Below are 22,322 nucleotides of genomic sequence, written 5' to 3'. Positions count from 1 at the left end.
ACTGCTGTGTGTGAGAGAGAATGGGTGACTGCTGTGTGTGAGAGAGAATGGGTGACTGCTGTGTGTGAGAGAGAGAATGGGTGACTGCTGTGTGTGAGAGAGAATGGGTGACTGCTGTGAGTAAGAGAGAGAATGGGTTACTGCTGTGTGTGAGAGAGAATGGGTGACTGCTGCGTGTGAGAGAGAGAATGGGTGACTGCTGCATGTGTGAGAGAGAATGGGTGACTGCTGTGTGTGTGAGAGAGAATGGGTGACTGCTGTGTGTGTGAGAGAGCATGGGTGACTGATGTGTGAAAGAGAGAATGGGTGACTGATGTGTGTGAGAGAGAATGGGTGACTGCTGTGTGTGAGAGAGATTGGGTGACTGCTGTGTGTGAGAGAGAGAATGGGTGACTGCTGTGTGTGTGAGAGAGAATGGGTGACTGATGTGTGTGAGAGAGAATGGGTGACTGCTGTGTGTGTGAGAGAGAATGGGTGACTGCTGTGTGTGTGAGAGAGTATGGGTGACTGCTGTGTGTGTTAGGGAGATTGGGTGACTGCTGTGTGTGTTAGGGAGATTGGGTGACTGCTGTGTGTGAGAGAGAGAATGGATGACTGCTGTATGAGAGAGAATGGGTGACTGCTGTGTGTGAGAGAGAGAATGGGTGACTGCTGTATGTGAGAGAGAATGGGTGACTGCTGTGAGTGAGAGAATGGGTGACTGCGGTGTGTGTGAGAGAGATTGGGTGACTGCTGTGTGTGAGAGAGAGAATGGGTGACTGCTGTGTGAGAGGGAATGGGTGACTGCTGTGTGTGAGAGATAGAATGGTGACTGCTGTGTGTGAGAGAGAATGGGAGACTGCTGTATGGGAGAGAGAATGGGTGATTGCTGCATGTGAGAGAGAATGGGTGACTGCTGTGTGTGAGAGAGAATGGGTGACTACTGTGTGTGTGAGAGAGTATGGGTGACTGCTATGTGTGAGAGAGAGAATGGGTGACTGCTGTGTGTGAGAGAGAATGGGAAACTGCTGTGTGTGAGAGAGAATGGTTGACTGTTGTGTGTGAGAGAGAGAATGGGTGACTGCTGTGTGTGAGAGAGAGAATGGGTAACTGCTGTGTGTGAGAGAGAGAGAGAGAGAATGGGTGACTGATGTGTGTGAGAGAGAATGGGAGACTGCTGTGTGTGAGAGAGAGAATGGGTGACTGCTGTGTGTGAGAGAGAGAGAGAATGGGTGACTGATGTGTGTGAGAGAGAATGGGTGACTGCTGTGTGTGAGAGAAAGAATGGGTGACTGCTGTGTATGAGAGAGAGAATGGGTGACTGCTGTGAGCGTGAGAGAGAAGGGGGGACTGCTGTGTGTGTGAGAGAGAAGGGGTGACTGCTGTGTGTGAGAAAGAGAATGGGTGACTGCTGTGTGTGAGAGAGAATGGGTGACTGATGTGTGTGAGAGAGAATGGGTGACTGCTGTGTGTGTGAGAGAGAATGGGTGACTGCTGTGTGTGTGACAGAGAATGGGTGACTGCAGTGTGCAAGAGAGAATGGGTTACTGCTGTGTGTGAGAGAGAAAATGGGTGACTACTGTGTGTGAGAGAGAGAATTGGTGACTGCTGTGTGTGTGAGAGAATGGGTGACTGCTGTGTGTGTGAGAGAATGGGTGACTGCTGTGTGTGTGAGAGAGAATGGGTGACTGCTGTGTGAGTAAGAGAGAATGGGTGACTACTGTGTGTGTGAGAGATTGGGTGACTGCTGTGTGAGAGAGAATGGGTGATTGCTGTGTGTGTGAGAGAGAATGGGTGACTACTGTGTGAGAGAGAGAATGGGTGACTGCTGTGTGAGAGAGAGAGAATGGGTGACTGCTGTGTGAGAGAGAATGGGTGACTGCTGAGTGTGTGAGAGAGAATGGGTGACTGCTGTGTGTGTGAGAGAGATTGGGTGACTGCTGTGTGTAAGAGCAAGAATGGGTGACTGCTGTGTTTGTGAGAGGGATTGGGTGACTGCTGTGTGTAAGAGAGAGAATGGGTGACTGATGTGTGTGTGAGAGAGAATGGGTGACTGCTGTGTGTGAGAGAATGGGTGACTGCTGTGTGTGAGAGAGAATGGGTAACTGCTGTGTGTGAGAGAGAATGGGTGACTGCTGTGTGTGAGAGAAAGAATGGGTGACTGCTGTGTGTGAGAGAGAATGGGTGACTGCTGTGTGTGAGAGAGAATGGGTGACTGCTGTGTGTAAGAGAGAGAATGGGTGACTGCTGTGTGTGAGAGAGAATGGGTGACTGCTGTGTGTGAGAGAGAGAATGGGTGACTGTTGTGTGTGAGAGAGAGAATGGGTGACTGCTGCGTGTGTGAGAGAGAATGGGTGACTGCTGTGTGTGTGAGAGAGATTGGGTGACTGCTGTGTGTAAGAGAAAGAATGGGTGACTGCTTTGTTTGTGAGAGAGATTGGGTGACTGCTGTGTGTAAGAGAGATAATGGGTGACTGATGTGTGTGTGAGAGAGAATGGGTGACTGCTGTGTGTGAGAGAATGGGTGACTGCTGTGTGTGAGAGAGAATGGGTGACTGCTGTGTGTGAGAGAGAATGGGTGACTGCTGTGTGTGAGAGAGAGAATGGGTGACTGCTGTGTGTGAGAGAGAATGGGTGACTGCTGTGTGTGAGAGAGAATGGGTGACTGCTGTGAGTAAGAGAGAGAATGGGTTACTGCTGTGTGTGAGAGAGAATGGGTGACTGCTGCGTGTGAGAGAGAGAATGGGTGACTGCTGCGTGTGTGAGAGAGAATGGGTGACTGCTGTGTGTGTGAGAGAGAATGGGTGACTGCTGTATGTGTGAGAGAGCATGGGTGACTGATGTGTGAAAGAGAGAATGGGTGACTGCTGTGTGTGAGAGAGAATGGGTGACTGCTGTGTGTGAGAGAGATTGGGTGACTGCTGTGTGTGAGAGAGAGAATGGGTGACTGCTGTGTGTGTGAGAGAGAATGGGTGACTGATGTGTGTGAGAGAGAATGGGTGACTGCTGTGTGTGTGAGAGAGAATGGGTGACTGCTGTGTGTGAGAAAGAGAATGGGTGACTGCTGTGTGTGTGAGAGAGAATGGGTGACTGATGTCTGTGAGAGAGAATGGGTGACTGCTGTGTGTGTGAGAGAGAATGGGTGACTGCTGAGTGTGTGAGAGAAAATGGGTGACTGCTGTGTGAGAGAGAGAGAATGGGTGACTGCTGTGTGTGAGAGAGAATGGGTGACTGCTGTGTGTGTGAGAGAGAATGGGTGACTGCTGTGTGTGAGAGAGAGAATGGGTGACTGCTGTGTGTGTGAGAGAGAACGGGTGACTGCAGTGTGTGAGAGAGAGAATGGTTAACTGATACGTGTGTGAGAGTGAATGGGTGACTGCTGTGTGTTTGAGAGAGAATGGGTGACTGATGTGTGAGAGAGAATGGATGACTGCTGTGTGTGAGAGAGATTGGGTGACTGATGTGTGAGAGAGAGAATGGGTGACTGATGTGTGAGAGAGAGAATGGGTGACTGCTGTGTGTGAGAAAGAGAATGGGTGACTGCTGTGTGTGTGAAAGAGAATGGGTGACTGATGTATGTGAGAGAGAATGGGTGACTGCTGTGTGTGAGAGAGATTGGGTGACTGCTGTGTGTGAGAGATAGAATGGGTGAATGCTGTGTTTGAGAGAGAGAATGGGTGACTGCTGTGTGTGTGAGAGAGAATGGGTGACTGCTGTGTGTGAGACAATGGGTGACTGCTGTATGTGTGAGAGAGTATGGGTGACTGCTGTGTGTGTGAGAGAGAATGGGTAACTACTGTGTGTGTGAGAGAGTATGGGTGACTGCTGTGTGTGTGAGACAGATTGGGTGACTGCTGTGTGTGTGAGAGAGAATGGGTGACTGCTGTGTGAGAGAGAATGGGTGACTGCTGTATGTGAGAGAGAATGGGTGACTGCTGTGAGTGAGAGAATGGGTGACTGCTGTGTGTGTGAGAGAGATTGGGTGACTGCTGTGTGTGAGAGAGAGAATGGGTGACTGCTGTGTGAGAGGGAATGGGTGACTGCTGTGTGTTAGAGATAGAATGGGTGACTGCTGTGTGTGAGAGAGAATGGGAGACTGCTGTATGTGAGAGAGAATGGGTGACTGCTGTATGTGAGAGAGAATGGGTGACTGCTGTGTGTGAGAGAGAATGGGTGACTACTGTGTGTGTGAGAGAGTATGGGTGACTGCTGTGTGAGAGAGAGAGAATGGATGACTGCTGTGTGTGAGAGAGAATGGGTGACTGCTGTGTGTGAGAGAGAATGGGTGACTGTTGTGTGTGAGAGAGAGAATGGGTGACTGCTGTTTGTGAGAGAGAGAATGGGTGACTGCTGTGAGTGTGAGAGAGAATGTGTGACTGCTGTGTGTGAGACAATGGGTGACTGCTGTGTGTGTGAGAGAGTATGGGTGACTGCTGTGTGTGTGAGAGAGAATGGGTGACTGCTGTGTGTGTGAGAGAGTATGGGTGACTGCTGTGTGTGTTAGGGAGATTGGGTGACTGCTGTGTGTGAGAGAGAGAATGGATGACTGCTGTATGAGAGAGAATGGGTGACTGCTGTGTGTGAGAGAGAGAATGGGTGACTGCTGTATGTGAGAGAGAATGGGTGACTGCTGTGAGTGAGAGAATGGGTGACTGCGGTGTGTGTGAGAGAGATTGGGTGACTGCTGTGTGTGAGAGAGAGAATGGGTGACTGCTGTGTGAGAGGGAATGGGTGACTGCTGTGTGTGAGAGATAGAATGGTGACTGCTGTGTGTGAGAGAGAATGGGAGACTGCTGTATGGGAGAGAGAATGGGTGATTGCTGCATGTGAGAGAGAATGGGTGACTGCTGTGTGTGAGAGAGAATGGGTGACTAATGTGTGTGTGAGAGAGTATGGGTGACTGCTATGTGTGAGAGAGAGAATGGGTGACTGCTGTGTGTGAGAGAGAATGGGAAACTGCTGTGTGTGAGAGAGAATGGGTGACTGTTGTGTGTGAGAGAGAGAATGGGTGACTGCTGTGTGTGAGAGAGAGAATGGGTAACTGCTGTGTGTGAGAGAGAGAGAGAATGGGTGACTGATGTGTGTGAGAGAGAATGGGAGACTGCTGTGTGTGAGAGAGAGAATGGGTGACTGCTGTGTGTGAGAGAGAGAGAGAATGGGTGACTGATGTGTGTGAGAGAGAATGGGTGACTGCTGTGTGTGAGAGAAAGAATGGGTGACTGCTGTGTATGAGAGAGAGAATGGGTGACTGCTGTGAGCGTGAGAGAGAAGGGGGGACTGCTGTGTGTGTGAGAGAGAAGGGGTGACTGCTGTGTGTGAGAAAGAGAATGGGTGACTGCTGTGTGTGAGAGAGAATGGGTGACTGATGTGTGTGAGAGAGAATGGGTGACTGCTGTGTGTGTGAGAGAGAATGGGTGACTGCTGTGTGTGTGACAGAGAATGGGTGACTGCAGTGTGCGAGAGAGAATGGGTTACTGCTGTGTGTGAGAGAGAGAATGGGTGACTACTGTGTGTGAGAGAGAGAATGGGTGACTGCTGTGTGTGTGAGAGAATGGGTGACTGCTGTGTGTGTGAGAGAATGGGTGACTGCTGTGTGTGTGAGAGAGAATGGGTGACTGCTGTGTGAGTAAGAGAGAATGGGTGACTACTGTGTGTGTGAGAGATTGGGTGACTGCTGTGTGAGAGAGAATGGGTGATTGCTGTGTGTGTGAGAGAGAATGGGTGACTACTGTGTGAGAGAGAGAATGGGTGACTGCTGTGTGAGAGAGAGAGAATGGGTGACTGCTGTGTGAGAGAGAATGGGTGACTGCTGAGTGTGTGAGAGAGAATGGGTGACTGCTGTGTGTGTGAGAGAGATTGGGTGACTGCTGTGTGTAAGAGCAAGAATGGGTGACTGCTGTGTTTGTGAGAGGGATTGGGTGACTGCTGTGTGTAAGAGAGAGAATGGGTGACTGATGTGTGTGTGAGAGAGAATGGGTGACTGCTGTGTGTGAGAGAATGTGTGACTGCTGTGTGTGAGAGAGAATGGGTAACTGCTGTGTGTGAGAGAGAATGGGTGACTGCTGTGTGTGAGAGAGAGAATGGGTGACTGCTGTGTGTGAGAGAGAATGGGTGACTGCTGTGTGTGAGAGAGAATGGGTGACTGCTGTGTGTAAGAGAGAGAATGGGTTACTGCTGTGTGTGAGAGAGAATGGGTGACTGCTGTGTGTGAGAGAGAGAATGGGTGACTGTTGTGTGTGAGAGAGAGAATGGGTGACTGCTGCGTGTGTGAGAGAGAATGGGTGACTGCTGTGTGTGTGAGAGAGATTGGGTGACTGCTGTGTGTAAGAGAAAGAATGGGTGACTGCTTTGTTTGTGAGAGAGATTGGGTGACTGCTGTGTGTAAGAGAGAGAATGGGTGACTGATGTGTGTGTGAGAGAGAATGGGTGACTGCTGTGTGTGAGAGAATGGGTGACTGCTGTGTGTGAGAGAGAATGGGTGACTGCTGTGTGTGAGAGAGAATGGGTGACTGCTGTGTGTGAGAGAGAGAATGGGTGACTGCTGTGTGTGAGAGAGAATGGGTGACTGCTGTGTGTGAGAGAGAATGGGTTACTGCTGTGCGTGAGAGAGAATGGGTGACTGCTGCGTGTGAGAGAGAGAATGGGTGACTGCTGCGTGTGTGAGAGAGAATGGGTGACTGCTGTGTGTGTGAGAGAGAATGGGTGACTGCTGTGTGTGTGAGAGAGCATGGGTGACTGATGTGTGAAAGAGAGAATGGGTGACTGATGTGTGTGAGAGAGAATGGGTGACTGCTGTGTGTGAGAGAGATTGGGTGACTGCTGTGTGTGAGAGAGAGAATGGGTGACTGCTGTGTGTGTGAGAGAGAATGGGTGACTGATGTGTGTGAGAGAGAATGGGTGACTGCTGTGTGTGTGAGAGAGAATGGGTGACTGCTGTGTGTGAGAAAGAGAATGGGTGACTGCTGTGTGTGTGAGAGAGAATGGGTGACTGATGTCTGTGAGAGAGAATGGGTGACTGCTGTGTGTGTGAGAGAGAATGGGTGACTGCTGTGTGTGTGAGAGAGAATGGGTAACTACTGTGTGTGTGAGAGAGTATGGGTGACTGCTGTGTGTGTGAGACAGATTGGGTGACTGCTGTGTGTGTGAGAGAGAATGGGTGACTGCTGTGTGAGAGAGAATGGGTGACTGCTGTATGTGAGAGAGAATGGGTGACTGCTGTGAGTGAGAGAATGGGTGACTGCTGTGTGTGTGAGAGAGATTGGGTGACTGCTGTGTGTGAGAGAGAGAATGGGTGACTGCTGTGTGAGAGGGAATGGGTGACTGCTGTGTGTTAGAGATAGAATGGGTGACTGCTGTGTGTGAGAGAGAATGGGAGACTGCTGTATGTGAGAGAGAATGGGTGACTGCTGTATGTGAGAGAGAATGGGTGACTGCTGTGTGTGAGAGAGAATGGGTGACTACTGTGTGTGTGAGAGAGTATGGGTGACTGCTGTGTGAGAGAGAGAGAATGGATGACTGCTGTGTGTGAGAGAGAATGGGTGACTGCTGTGTGTGAGAGAGAATGGGTGACTGTTGTGTGTGAGAGAGAGAATGGGTGACTGCTGTTTGTGAGAGAGAGAATGGGTGACTGCTGTGAGTGTGAGAGAGAATGTGTGACTGCTGTGTGTGAGACAATGGGTGACTGCTGTGTGTGTGAGAGAGTATGGGTGACTGCTGTGTGTGTGAGAGAGAATGGGTGACTGCTGTGTGTGTGAGAGAGTATGGGTGACTGCTGTGTGTGTTAGGGAGATTGGGTGACTGCTGTGTGTGAGAGAGAGAATGGATGACTGCTGTATGAGAGAGAATGGGTGACTGCTGTGTGTGAGAGAGAGAATGGGTGACTGCTGTATGTGAGAGAGAATGGGTGACTGCTGTGAGTGAGAGAATGGGTGACTGCGGTGTGTGTGAGAGAGATTGGGTGACTGCTGTGTGTGAGAGAGAGAATGGGTGACTGCTGTGTGAGAGGGAATGGGTGACTGCTGTGTGTGAGAGATAGAATGGTGACTGCTGTGTGTGAGAGAGAATGGGAGACTGCTGTATGGGACAGAGAATGGGTGATTGCTGCATGTGAGAGAGAATGGGTGACTGCTGTGTGTGAGAGAGAATGGGTGACTACTGTGTGTGTGAGAGAGTATGGGTGACTGCTATGTGTGAGAGAGAGAATGGGTGACTGCTGTGTGTGAGAGAGAATGGGAAACTGCTGTGTGTGAGAGAGAATGGGTGACTGTTGTGTGTGAGAGAGAGAATGGGTGACTGCTGTGTGTGAGAGAGAGAATGGGTAACTGCTGTGTGTGAGAGAGAGAGAGAATGGGTGACTGATGTGTGTGAGAGAGAATGGGAGACTGCTGTGTGTGAGAGAGAGAATGGGTGACTGCTGTGTGTGAGAGAGAGAGAGAATGGGTGACTGATGTGTGTGAGAGAGAATGGGTGACTGCTGTGTGTGAGAGAAAGAATGGGTGACTGCTGTGTATGAGAGAGAGAATGGGTGACTGCTGTGAGCGTGAGAGAGAAGGGGGGACTGCTGTGTGTGTGAGAGAGAAGGGGTGACTGCTGTGTGTGAGAAAGAGAATGGGTGACTGCTGTGTGTGAGAGAGAATGGGTGACTGATGTGTGTGAGAGAGAATGGGTGACTGCTGTGTGTGTGAGAGAGAATGGGTGACTGCTGTGTGTGTGACAGAGAATGGGTGACTGCAGTGTGCGAGAGAGAATGGGTTACTGCTGTGTGTGAGAGAGAGAATGGGTGACTACTGTGTGTGAGAGAGAGAATGGGTGACTGCTGTGTGTGTGAGAGAATGGGTGACTGCTGTGTGTGTGAGAGAATGGGTGACTGCTGTGTGTGTGAGAGAGAATGGGTGACTGCTGTGTGAGTAAGAGAGAATGGGTGACTACTGTGTGTGTGAGAGATTGGGTGACTGCTGTGTGAGAGAGAATGGGTGATTGCTGTGTGTGTGAGAGAGAATGGGTGACTGCTGTGTGAGAGAGAGAGAATGGGTGACTGCTGTGTGAGAGAGAATGGGTGACTGCTGAGTGTGTGAGAGAGAATGGGTGACTGCTGTGTGTGTGAGAGAGATTGGGTGACTGCTGTGTGTAAGAGCAAGAATGGGTGACTGCTGTGTTTGTGAGAGGGATTGGGTGACTGCTGTGTGTAAGAGAGAGAATGGGTGACTGATGTGTGTGTGAGAGAGAATGGGTGACTGCTGTGTGTGAGAGAATGGGTGACTGCTGTGTGTGAGAGAGAATGGGTAACTGCTGTGTGTGAGAGAGAATGGGTGACTGCTGTGTGTGAGAGAGAGAATGGGTGACTGCTGTGTGTGTGAGAGAATGGGTGACTGCTGTGTGTAAGAGAGAGAATGGGTGACTGCTGTGTGTGAGAGAGAATGGGGGACTGCTGTGTGTGAGAGAGAGAATGGGTGACTGTTGTGTGTGAGAGAGAGAATGGGTGACTGCTGCGTGTGTGAGAGAGAATGGGTGACTGCTGTGTGTGTGAGAGAGATTGGGTGACTGCTGTGTGTTAGAGAAAGAATGGGTGACTGCTTTGTTTGTGAGAGAGATTGGGTGACTGCTGTGTGTAAGAGAGAGAATTGGTGACTGATGTGTGTGTGAGAGAGAATGGGTGACTGCTGTGTGTGAGAGAATGGGTGACTGCTGTGTGTGAGAGAGAATGGGTGACTGCTGTGTGTGAGAGAGAATGGGTGACTGCTGTGTGTGAGATGGGTGGCTGCTGTGTGTGAGAGAGAATGGGTGACTGCTGTGTGTGAGAGAGAATGGGTGACTGCTGTGAGTAAGAGAGAGAATGGGTGACTGCTGTGTGTGAGAGAGAATGGGTGACTGCTGCGTGTGAGAGAGAGAATGGGTGACTGCTGCGTGTGTGAGAGAGAATGGGTGACTGCTGTGTGTGTGAGAGAGAATGGGTGACTGCTGTGTGTGTGAGAGAGCATGGGTGACTGATGTGTGAAAGAGAGAATGGGTGACTGATGTGTGTGAGAGAGAATGGGTGACTGCTGTGTGTGAGAGAGATTGGGTGACTGCTGTGTGTGAGAGAGAGAATGGGTGACTGCTGTGTGTGTGAGAGAGAATGGGTGACTGATGTGTGTGAGAGAGAATGGGTGACTGCTGTGTGTGTGAGAGAGAATGGGTGACTGCTGTGTGTGAGAAAGAGAATGGGTGACTGCTGTGTGTGTGAGAGAGAATGGGTGACTGATGTCTGTGAGAGAGAATGGGTGACTGCTGTGTGTGTGAGAGAGAATGGGTGACTGCTGTGTGTGTGAGAGAAAATGGGTGACTGCTGTGTGAGAGAGAGAGAATGGGTGACTGCTGTGTGTGAGAGAGAATGGGTGACTGCTGTGTGTGTGAGAGAGAATGGGTGACTGCTGTGTGTGAGAGAGAGAATGGGTGACTGCTGTGTGTGTGAGAGAGAATGGGTGACTGCAGTGTGTGAGAGAGAGAATGGTTAACTGATGTGTGTGTGAGAGTGAATGGGTGACTGCTGTGTGTGTGAGAGAGAATGGGTGACTGATGTGTGAGAGAGAATGGATGACTGCTGTGTGTGAGAGAGATTGGGTGACTGATGTGTGAGAGAGAGAATGGGTGACTGATGTGTGAGAGAGAGAATGGGTGACTGCTGTGTGTGAGAAAGAGAATGGGTGACTGCTGTGTGTGTGAAAGAGAATGGGTGACTGATGTATGTGAGAGAGAATGGGTGACTGCTGTGTGTGAGAGAGATTGGGTGACTGCTGTGTGTGAGAGATAGAATGGGTGAATGCTGTGTTTGACAGAGAGAATGGGTGACTGCTGTGTGTGTGAGAGAGAATGGGTGACTGTTGTGTGTGAGACAATGGGTGACTGCTGTATGTGTGAGAGAGTATGGGTGACTGCTGTGTGTGTGAGAGAGAATGGGTAACTACTGTGTGCGTGAGAGAGTATGGGTGACTGCTGTGTGTGTGAGACAGATTGGGTGACTGCTGTGTGTGAGAGAGAGAATGGGTGACTGCTGTGTGAGAGAGAATGGGTGACTGCTGTATGTGAGAGAGAATGGGTGACTGCTGTGAGTGAGAGAATGGGTGACTGCTGTGTGTGTGAGAGAGATTGGGTGACTGCTGTGTGTGAGAGAGAGAATGGGTGACTGCTGTGTGAGAGGGAATGGGTGACTGCTGTGTGTTAGAGATAGAATGGGTGACTGCTGTGTGTGAGAGAGAATGGGAGACTGCTGTATGTGAGAGAGAATGGGTGACTGCTGTATGTGAGAGAGAATGGGTGACTGCTGTGTGTGAGAGAGAATGGGTGACTACTGTGTGTGTGAGAGAGTATGGGTGACTGCTGTGTGAGAGAGAGAGAATGGATGACTGCTGTGTGTGAGAGAGAATGGGTGACTGCTGTGTGTGAGAGAGAATGGGTGACTGCTGTGTGTGAGAGAGAGAATGGGTGACTGCTGTGAGTGTGAGAGAGAATGTGTGACTGCTGTGTGTGAGACAATGGGTGACTACTGTGTGTGTGAGAGAGTATGGGTGACTGCTGTGTGTGTGAGAGAGAATGGGTGACTGCTGTGTGTGTGAGAGAGTATGGGTGACTGCTGTGTGTGTTAGGGAGATTGGGTGACTGCTGTGTGTGAGAGAGAGAATGGATGACTGCTGTATGAGAGAGAATGGGTGACTGCTGTGTGTGAGAGAGAGAATGGGTGACTGCTGTATGTGAGAGAGAATGGGTGACTGCTGTGAGTGAGAGAATGGGTGACTGCGGTGTGTGTGAGAGAGATTGGGTGACTGCTGTGTGTGAGAGAGAGAATGGGTGACTGCTGTGTGAGAGGGAATGGGTGACTGCTGTGTGTGAGAGATAGAATGGTGACTGCTGTGTGTGAGAGAGAATGGGAGACTGCTGTATGGGAGAGAGAATGGGTGACTGCTGCATGTGAGAGAGAATGGGTGACTGCTGTGTGTGAGAGAGAATGGGTGACTACTGTGTGTGTGAGAGAGTATGGATGACTGCTATGTGTGAGAGAGAGAATGGGTGACTGCTGTGTGTGAGAGAGAATGGGAAACTGCTGTGTGTGAGAGAGAATGGGTGACTGTTGTGTGTGAGAGAGAGAATGGGTGACTGCTGTGTGTGAGAGAGAGAATGGGTAACTGCTGTGTGTGAGAGAGAGAGAGAATGGGTGACTGATGTGTGTGAGAGAGAATGGGAGACTGCTGTGTGTGAGAGAGAGAATGGGTGACTGCTGTGTGTGAGAGAGAGAGAGAGAATGGGTGACTGATGTGTGTGAGAGAGAATGGGTGACTGCTGTGTGTGAGAGAAAGAATGGGTGACTGCTGTGTATGAGAGAGAGAATGGGTGACTGCTGTGAGCGTGAGAGAGAAGGGGGGACTGCTGTGTGTGTGAGAGAGAAGGAGTGACTGCTGTGTGTGAGAAAGAGAATGGGTGACTGCTGTGTGTGAGAGAGAATGGGTGACTGATGTGTGTGAGAGAGAATGGGTGACTGCTGTGTGTGTGAGAGAGAATGGGTGACTGCTGTGTGTGTGACAGAGAATGGGTGACTGCAGTGTGCGAGAGAGAATGGGTTACTGCTTTGTGTGAGAGAGAGAATGGGTGACTGCTGTGTGTGAGAGAGAGAATGGGTGACTGCTGTGTGTGTGAGAGAATGGGTGACTGCTGTGTGTGTGAGAGAATGGGTGACTGCTGTGTGTGAGAGAGAGAATGGGTGACTGATGTGTGTGAGAGAGAATGGGTGACTGCTGTGTGTGAGAGAAAGAATGGGTGACTGCTGTGTATGAGAGAGAGAATGGGTGACTGCTGTGAGCGTGAGAGAGAAGGGGGGACTGCTGTGTGTGTGAGAGAGAAGGAGTGACTGCTGTGTGTGAGAGAGAGAATGGGTGACTGCTGTGTGAGAGAGAATGGGTGACTGCTGTATGTGAGAGAGAATGGGTGACTGCTGTGAGTGAGAGAATGGGTGACTGCTGTGTGTGTGAGAGAGATTGGGTGACTGCTGTGTGTGAGAGAGAGAATGGGTGACTGCTGTGTGTTAGAGATAGAATGGGTGACTGCTGTGTGTGAGAGAGAATGGGAGACTGCTGTATGTGAGAGAGAATGGGTGACTGCTGTATGTGAGAGAGAATGGGTGACTGCTGTGTGTGAGAGAGAATGGGTGACTACTGTGTGTGTGAGAGAGTATGGGTGACTGCTGTGTGAGAGAGAGAGAATGGATGACTGCTGTGTGTGAGAGAGAATGGGTGACTGCTGTGTGTGAGAGAGAATGGGTGACTGTTGTGTGTGAGAGAGAGAATGGGTGACTGCTGTGTGTGAGAGAGAGAATGGGTGACTGCTGTGAGTGTGAGAGAGAATGTGTGACTGCTGTGTGTGAGACAATGGGTGACTACTGTGTGTGTGAGAGAGTATGGGTGACTGCTGTGTGTGTGAGAGAGAATGGGTGACTGCTGTGTGTGTGAGAGAGTATGGGTGACTGCTGTGTGTGTTAGGGAGATTGGGTGACTGCTGTGTGTGAGAGAGAGAATGGATGACTGCTGTATGAGAGAGAATGGGTGACTGCTGTGTGTGAGAGAGAGAATGGGTGACTGCTGTATGTGAGAGACAATGGGTGACTGCTGTGAGTGAGAGAATGGGTGACTGCGGTGTGTGTGAGAGAGATTGGGTGACTGCTGTGTGTGAGAGAGAGAATGGGTGACTGCTGTGTGAGAGGGAATGGGTGACTGCTGTGTGTGAGAGATAGAATGGTGACTGCTGTGTGTGAGAGAGAATGGGAGACTGCTGTATGGGAGAGAGAATGGGTGACTGCTGCATGTGAGAGAGAATGGGTGACTGCTGTGTGTGAGAGAGAATGGGTGACTACTGTGTGTGTGAGAGAGTATGGATGACTGCTATGTGTGAGAGAGAGAATGGGTGACTGCTGTGTGTGAGAGAGAATGGGAAACTGCTGTGTGTGAGAGAGAATGGGTGACTGTTGTGTGTGAGAGAGAGAATGGGTGACTGCTGTGTGTGAGAGAGAGAATGGGTAACTGCTGTGTGTGAGAGAGAGAGAGAGAATGGGTGACTGATGTGTGTGAGAGAGAATGGGAGACTGCTGTGTGTGAGAGAGAGAATGGGTGACTGCTGTGTGTGAGAGAGAGAGAGAATGGGTGACTGATGTGTGTGAGAGAGAATGGGTGACTGCTGTGTGTGAGAGAAAGAATGGGTGACTGCTGTGTATGAGAGAGAGAATGGGTGACTGCTGTGAGCGTGAGAGAGAAGGGGGGACTGCTGTGTGTGTGAGAGAGAAGGAGTGACTGCTGTGTGTGAGAAAGAGAATGGGTGACTGCTGTGTGTGAGAGTGAATGGGTGACTGATGTGTGTGAGAGAGAATGGGTGACTGCTGTGTGTGTGAGAGAGAATGGGTGACTGCTGTGTGTGTGACAGAGAATGGGTGACTGCAGTGTGCGAGAGAGAATGGGTTACTGCTGTGTGTGAGAGAGAGAATGGGTGACTGCTGTGTGTGAGAGAGAGAATGGGTGACTGCTGTGTGTGTGAGAGAATGGGTGACTGCTGTGTGTGTGAGAGAATGGGTGACTGCTGTGTGTGTGAGAGAGAATGGGTGACTTCTGTGTGAGTAAGAGAGAATGGGTGACTGCAGTGTGTGAGAGAGAGAATGGGTAACTGATGTGTGTGTGAGAGAGAATGGGTGACTGCTGTGTGTGTGCGAGAGAATGGGTGACTGATGTGTGAGAGAGAGAATGGGTGACTGATGTGTGTGAGAGAGAATGGGTGACTGCTGTGTGTGAGAGAGATTGGGTGACTGCTGTGTGTGTGAGAGAGAATGGGTGACTGCTGTGTGTGAGAAAGAGAATGGGTGACTGCTGTGTGTCTGAAAGAGAATGGGTGACTCCTGTGTGTGAGAGAGAATGGGTGACTGCTGTGTGTGAGAGATTGGGTGACTGCTGTGTGTGAGAGAGAGAATGGGTGACTGCTGTGTTTGAGAGAGAGAATGGATGACTGATGTGTGTGAGAGAGAATGGGTGACTGCTGTGTGTGAGAGAGATTGGGTGACTGCTGTGTGTGAGAGAGAGAATGGGTGACTGCTGTGTGTGTGAGAGAGAATGGGTGACTGCTGTGTGTGTGAGAGAGAATGGGTGACTGCTGAGTGTGTGAGAGAGAATGGGTGACTGCTGTGTATGTGAGAGAGAATGGGTGACTGCTGTGTATGTGAGAGAGAATGGGTGACTGCTGTGTATGTGAGAGAGAATGGGTGATTGCTGTGTGTGTGAGAGAGAATGGGTGAATGCTGTGTGTGAGAGAGATTGGGTGACTGCTGTGTGAGAGCGAATGGGTGACTGCTGTGTGTGAGAGAGAATGGGTGACTGATGTGTGTGAGAGAGAATGGGTGACTGCTGTGTGAGAGAGAGAATGGGTGACTGCTGTGTGAGAGAGAGAATGGGTGACTGCTGTGTGTGTGAGAGAGAACGGGTGATTGCTGTGTGTGTGAGAGAGAATGGGTGACTGCTGTGTGAGAGAGAGAATGGGTGACTGCTGTGTGAGAGAGAGAGAATGGGTGACTGCTGTGTGAGAGAGAATGGGTGACTGCTGTGTGTGTGAGAGGGAATGGTTGACTGCTGTGTGTGTGAGAGAGAGAATGGGTGACTGCTGAGTGTGTGAGAGAGAATCGGTGACTGCTGTGTGTGTGAGAGAGATTGGGTGACTGTTGTGTGTAAGAGAAAGAATGGGTGACTGCTGTGTGTGTGAGAGAGAATGGGTGACTGATGTGTGAAAGAGAGAATGGGTGACTGATGTGTGTGAGAGAGAATGGGTGACTGCTGTGTGTGAGAGAGATTGGGTGACTGCTGTGAGTGAGAGAGAGAATGGGTGACTGCTGTGTGTGTGAGAGAGAATGGGTGACTGATGTGTGTGAGAGAGAATGTGTGACTGCTGTGTGTGTGAGAGAGAATGGGTGACTGCTGTGTGTGAGAAAGAGAATGGGTGACTGCTGTGTGTGTGAGAGAGAATGGGTGACTGATGTCTGTGAGAGAGAATGGGTGACTGCTGTGTGTGTGAGAGAGAATGGGTGACTGCTGTGTGTGTGAAAGAAAATGGGTGACTGCTGTGTGAGAGAGAGAATGGGTGACTGCTGTGTGTTTGAGAGAATGGGTGACTGCTGTGTGTGTGAGAGAGAATGGGTGACTGCTGTGTGTGAGAGAGAGAATGGGTGACTGCTGTGTGTGTGAGAGAGAATTGGTGACTGCAGTGTGTGAGAGAGAGAATGGTTAACTGATGTGTGTGTGAGAGAGAATGGGTGACTGCTGTGTGTGAGAGAGAGAATGGGTGACTACTGTGTGTGAGAGAGAGAATGGGTGACTGCTGTGTGTGTGAGAGAATGGGTGACTGCTGTGTGTGTGAGAGAATGGGTGACTGCTGTGTGTGTGAGAGAGAATGGGTGACTGCTGTGTGAGTAAGAGAGAATGGGTGACTACTGTGTGTGTGAGAGATTGGGTGACTGCTGTGTGAGAGAGAATGGGTGATTGCTGTGTGTGTGAGAGAGATTGGGTGACTACTGTGTGAGAGAGAGAATGGGTGACTGCTGTGTGAGAGAGAGAGAATGGGTGACTGCTGTGTGAGAGAGAATGGGTGACTGCTGAGTGTGTGAGAGAGAATGGGTGACTGCTGTGTGTGTGAGAGAGATTGGGTGACTGCTGTGTGTAAGAGCAAGAATGGGTGACTGCTGTGTTTGTGAGAGGGATTGGGTGACTGCTGTGTGTAAGAGAGAGAATGGGTGACTGATGTGTGTGTGAGAGAGAATGGGTGACTGCTGTGTGTGAGAGAATGGGTGACTGCTGTGTGTGAGAGAGAATGGGTAACTGCTGTGTGTGAGAGAGAATGGGTGACTGCTGTGTGTGAGAGAGAGAATGGGTGACTGCTGTGTGTGAGAGAGAATGGGTGACTGCTGTGTGTAAGAGAGAGAATGGGTTACTGCTGTGTGTGAGAGAGAATGGGTGACTGCTGTGTGTGAGAGAGAGAATGGGTGACTGTTGTGTGTGAGAGAGAGAATGGGTGACTGCTGCGTGTGTGAGAGAGAATGGGTGACTGCTGTGTGTGTGAGAGAGATTGGGTGACTGCTGTGTGTAAGAGAAAGAATGGGTGACTGCTTTGTTTGTGAGAGAGATTGGGTGACTGCTGTGTGTAAGAGAGAGAATGGGTGACTGATGTGTGTGTGAGAGAGAATGGGTGACTGCTGTGTGTGAGAGAATGGGTGACTGCTGTGTGTGAGAGAGAATGGGTGACTGCTGTGTGTGAGAGAGAATGGCTGACTGCTGTGTGTGAGAGAGAGAATGGGTGACTGCTGTGTGTGAGAGAGAATGGGTGACTGCTGCGTGTGAGAGAGAGAATGGGTGACTGCTGCGTGTGTGAGAGAGAATGGGTGACTGCTGTGTGTGTGAGAGAGAATGGGTGACTGCTGTGTGTGTGAGAGAGCATGGGTGACTGATGTGTGAAAGAGAGAATGGGTGACTGATGTGTGTGAGAGAGAATGGGTGACTGCTGTGTGTGAGAGAGATTGGGTGACTGCTGTGTGTGAGAGAGAGAATGGGTGACTGCTGTGTGTGTGAGAGAGAATGGGTGACTGATGTGTGTGAGAGAGAATGGGTGACTGCTGTGTGTGTGAGAGAGAATGGGTGACTGCTGTGTGTGAGAAAGAGAATGGGTGACTGCTGTGTGTGTGAGAGAGAATGGGTGACTGATGTCTGTGAGAGAGAATGGGTGACTGCTGTGTGTGTGAGAGAGAATGGGTGACTGCTGTGTGTGTGAGAGAAAATGGGTGACTGCTGTGTGAGAGAGAGAGAATGGGTGACTGCTGTGTGTGAGAGAGAATGGGTGACTGCTGTGTGTGTGAGAGAGAATGGGTGACTGCTGTGTGTGAGAGAGAGAATGGGTGACTGCTGTGTGTGTGAGAGAGAATGGGTGACTGCAGTGTGTGAGAGAGAGAATGGTTAACTGATGTGTGTGTGAGAGTGAATGGGTGACTGCTGTGTGTGTGAGAGAGAATGGGTGACTGATGTGTGAGAGAGAATGGATGACTGCTGTGTGTGAGAGAGATTGGGTGACTGATGTGTGAGAGAGAGAATGGGTGACTGATGTGTGAGAGAGAGAATGGGTGACTGCTGTGTGTGAGAAAGAGAATGGGTGACTGCTGTGTGTGTGAAAGAGAATGGGTGACTGATGTATGTGAGAGAGAATGGGTGACTGCTGTGTGTGAGAGAGATTGGGTGACTGCTGTGTGTGAGAGATAGAATGGGTGAATGCTGTGTTTGACAGAGAGAATGGGTGACTGCTGTGTGTGTGAGAGAGAATGGGTGACTGTTGTGTGTGAGACAATGGGTGACTGCTGTATGTGTGAGAGAGTATGGGTGACTGCTGTGTGTGTGAGAGAGAATGGGTAACTACTGTGTGCGTGAGAGAGTATGGGTGACTGCTGTGTGTGTGAGACAGATTGGGTGACTGCTGTGTGTGAGAGAGAGAATGGGTGACTGCTGTGTGAGAGAGAATGGGTGACTGCTGTATGTGAGAGAGAATGGGTGACTGCTGTGAGTGAGAGAATGGGTGACTGCTGTGTGTGTGAGAGAGATTGGGTGACTGCTGTGTGTGAGAGAGAGAATGGGTGACTGCTGTGTGAGAGGGAATGGGTGACTGCTGTGTGTTAGAGATAGAATGGGTGACTGCTGTGTGTGAGAGAGAATGGGTGACTGCTGTGTGTGTGAGAGAAAATGGGTGACTGCTGTGTGAGAGAGAGAGAATGGGTGACTGCTGTGTGTGAGAGAGAATGGGTGACTGCTGTGTGTGTGAGAGAGAATGGGTGACTGCTGTGTGTGAGAGAGAGAATGGGTGACTGCTGTGTGTGTGAGAGAGAATGGGTGACTGCAGTGTGTGAGAGAGAGAATGGTTAACTGATGTGTGTGTGAGAGTGAATGGGTGACTGCTGTGTGTGTGAGAGAGAAAGGGTGACTGATGTGTGAGAGAGAATGGATGACTGCTGTGTGTGAGAGAGATTGGGTGACTGATGTGTGAGAGAGAGAATGGGTGACTGATGTGTGAGAGAGAGAATGGGTGACTGCTGTGTGTGAGAAAGAGAATGGGTGACTGCTGTGTGTGTGAAAGAGAATGGGTGACTGATGTATGTGAGAGAGAATGGGTGACTGCTGTGTGTGAGAGAGATTGGGTGACTGCTGTGTGTGAGAGATAGAATGGGTGAATGCTGTGTTTGACAGAGAGAATGGGTGACTGCTGTGTGTGTGAGAGAGAATGGGTGACTGTTGTGTGTGAGACAATGGGTGACTGCTGTATGTGTGAGAGAGTATGGGTGACTGCTGTGTGTGTGAGAGAGAATGGGTAACTACTGTGTGCGTGAGAGAGTATGGGTGACTGCTGTGTGTGTGAGACAGATTGGGTGACTGCTGTGTGTGAGAGAGAGAATGGGTGACTGCTGTGTGAGAGAGAATGGGTGACTGCTGTATGTGAGAGAGAATGGGTGACTGCTGTGAGTGAGAGAATGGGTGACTGCTGTGTGTGTGAGAGAGATTGGGTGACTGCTGTGTGTGAGAGAGAGAATGGGTGACTGCTGTGTGAGAGGGAATGGGTGACTGCTGTGTGTTAGAGATAGAATGGGTGACTGCTGTGTGTGAGAGAGAATGGGAGACTGCTGTATGTGAGAGAGAATGGGTGACTGCTGTATGTGAGAGAGAATGGGTGACTGCTGTGTGTGAGAGAGAATGGGTGACTACTGTGTGTGTGAGAGAGTATGGGTGACTGCTGTGTGAGAGAGAGAGAATGGATGACTGCTGTGTGTGAGAGAGAATGGGTGACTGCTGTGTGTGAGAGAGAATGGGTGACTGTTGTGTGTGAGAGAGAGAATGGGTGACTGCTGTGTGTGAGAGAGAGAATGGGTGACTGCTGTGAGTGTGAGAGAGAATGGGTGACTGCTGTGTGTGAGACAATGGGTGACTACTGTGTGTGTGAGAGAGTATGGGTGACTGCTGTGTGTGTGAGAGAGAATGGGTGACTGCTGTGTGTGTGAGAGAGTATGGGTGACTGCTGTGTGTGTTAGGGAGATTGGGTGACTGCTGTGTGTGAGAGAGAGAATGGATGACTGCTGTATGAGAGAGAATGGGTGACTGCTGTGTGTGAGAGAGAGAATGGGTGACTGCTGTATGTGAGAGAGAATGGGTGACTGCTGTGAGTGAGAGAATGGGTGACTGCGGTGTGTGTGAGAGAGATTGGGTGACTGCTGTGTGTGAGAGAGAGAATGGGTGACTGCTGTGTGAGAGGGAATGGGTGACTGCTGTGTGTGAGAGATAGAATGGTGACTGCTGTGTGTGAGAGAGAATGGGAGACTGCTGTATGGGAGAGAGAATGGGTGACTGCTGCATGTGAGAGAGAATGGGTGACTGCTGTGTGTGAGAGAGAATGGGTGACTACTGTGTGTGTGAGAGAGTATGGATGACTGCTATGTGTGAGAGAGAGAATGGGTGACTGCTGTGTGTGAGAGAGAATGGGAAACTGCTGTGTGTGAGAGAGAATGGGTGACTGTTGTGTGTGAGAGAGAGAATGGGTGACTGCTGTGTGTGAGAGAGAGAATGGGTAACTGCTGTGTGTGAGAGAGAGAGAGAATGGGTGACTGATGTGTGTGAGAGAGAATGGGAGACTGCTGTGTGTGAGAGAGAGAATGGGTGACTGCTGTGTGTGAGAGAGAGAGAGAATGGGTGACTGATGTGTGTGAGAGAGAATGGGTGACTGCTGTGTGTGAGAGAAAGAATGGGTGACTGCTGTGTATGAGAGAGAGAATGGGTGACTGCTGTGAGCGTGAGAGAGAAGGGGGGACTGCTGTGTGTGTGAGAGAGAAGGAGTGACTGCTGTGTGTGAGAAAGAGAATGGGTGACTGCTGTGTGTGAGAGAGAATGGGTGACTGATGTGTGTGAGAGAGAATGGGTGACTGCTGTGTGTGTGAGAGAGAATGGGTGACTGCTGTGTGTGTGACAGAGAATGGGTGACTGCAGTGTGCGAGAGAGAATGGGTTACTGCTGTGTGTGAGAGAGAGAATGGGTGACTGCTGTGTGTGAGAGAGAGAATGGGTGACTGCTGTGTGTGTGAGAGAATGGGTGACTGCTGTGTGTGTGAGAGAATGGGTGACTGCTGTGTGTGTGAGAGAGAATGGGTGACTTCTGTGTGAGTAAGAGAGAATGGGTGACTGCAGTGTGTGAGAGAGAGAATGGGTAACTGATGTGTGTGTGAGAGAGAATGGGTGACTGCTGTGTGTGTGCGAGAGAATGGGTGAATGATGTGTGAGAGAGAGAATGGGTGACTGATGTGTGTGAGAGAGAATGGGTGACTGCTGTGTGTGAGAGAGATTGGGTGACTGCTGTGTGTGTGAGAGAGAATGGGTGACTGCTGTGTGTGAGAAAGAGAATGGGTGACTGCTGTGTGTCTGAAAGAGAATGGGTGACTCCTGTGTGTGAGAGAGAATGGGTGACTGCTGTGTGTGAGAGATTGGGTGACTGCTGTGTGTGAGAGAGAGAATGGGTGACTGCTGTGTTTGAGAGAGAGAATGGATGACTGATGTGTGTGAGAGAGAATGGGTGACTGCTGTGTGTGAGAGAGATTGGGTGACTGCTGTGTGTGAGAGAGAGAATGGGTGACTGCTGTGTGTGTGAGAGAGAATGGGTGACTGCTGAGTGTGTGAGAGAGAATGGGTGACTGCTGTGTATGTGAGAGAGAATGGGTGACTGCTGTGTATGTGAGAGAGAATGGGTGACTGCTGTGTATGTGAGAGAGAATGGGTGATTGCTGTGTGTGTGAGAGAGAATGGGTGAATGCTGTGTGTGAGAGAGATTGGGTGACTGCTGTGTGAGAGCGAATGGGTGACTGCTGTGTGTGTGAGAGAGAATGGGTGACTGATGTGTGTGAGAGAGAATGGGTGACTGCTGTGTGAGAGAGAGAATGGGTGACTGCTGTGTGAGAGAGAGAATGGGTGACTGCTGTGTGTGTGAGAGAGAACGGGTGATTGCTGTGTGTGTGAGAGAGAATGGGTGACTGCTGTGTGAGAGAGAGAATGGGTGACTGCTGTGTGAGAGAGAGAGAATGGGTGACTGCTGTGTGAGAGAGAATGGGTGACTGCTGTGTGTGTGAGAGGGAATGGTTGACTGCTGTGTGTGTGAGAGAGAGAATGGGTGACTGCTGAGTGTGTGAGAGAGAATCGGTGACTGCTGTGTGTGTGAGAGAGATTGGGTGACTGTTGTGTGTAAGAGAAAGAATGGGTGACTGCTGTGTGTGTGAGAGAGAATGGG

This window comes from Taudactylus pleione, unplaced genomic scaffold (assembly GCF_031769625.1).
Source record: "Taudactylus pleione unplaced genomic scaffold, aTauple2 ptg000435l, whole genome shotgun sequence".
Classification (NCBI taxonomy): Eukaryota; Metazoa; Chordata; class Amphibia; order Anura; family Myobatrachidae; genus Taudactylus; species Taudactylus pleione.
This window is presented reverse-complemented; position numbering follows the sequence as displayed.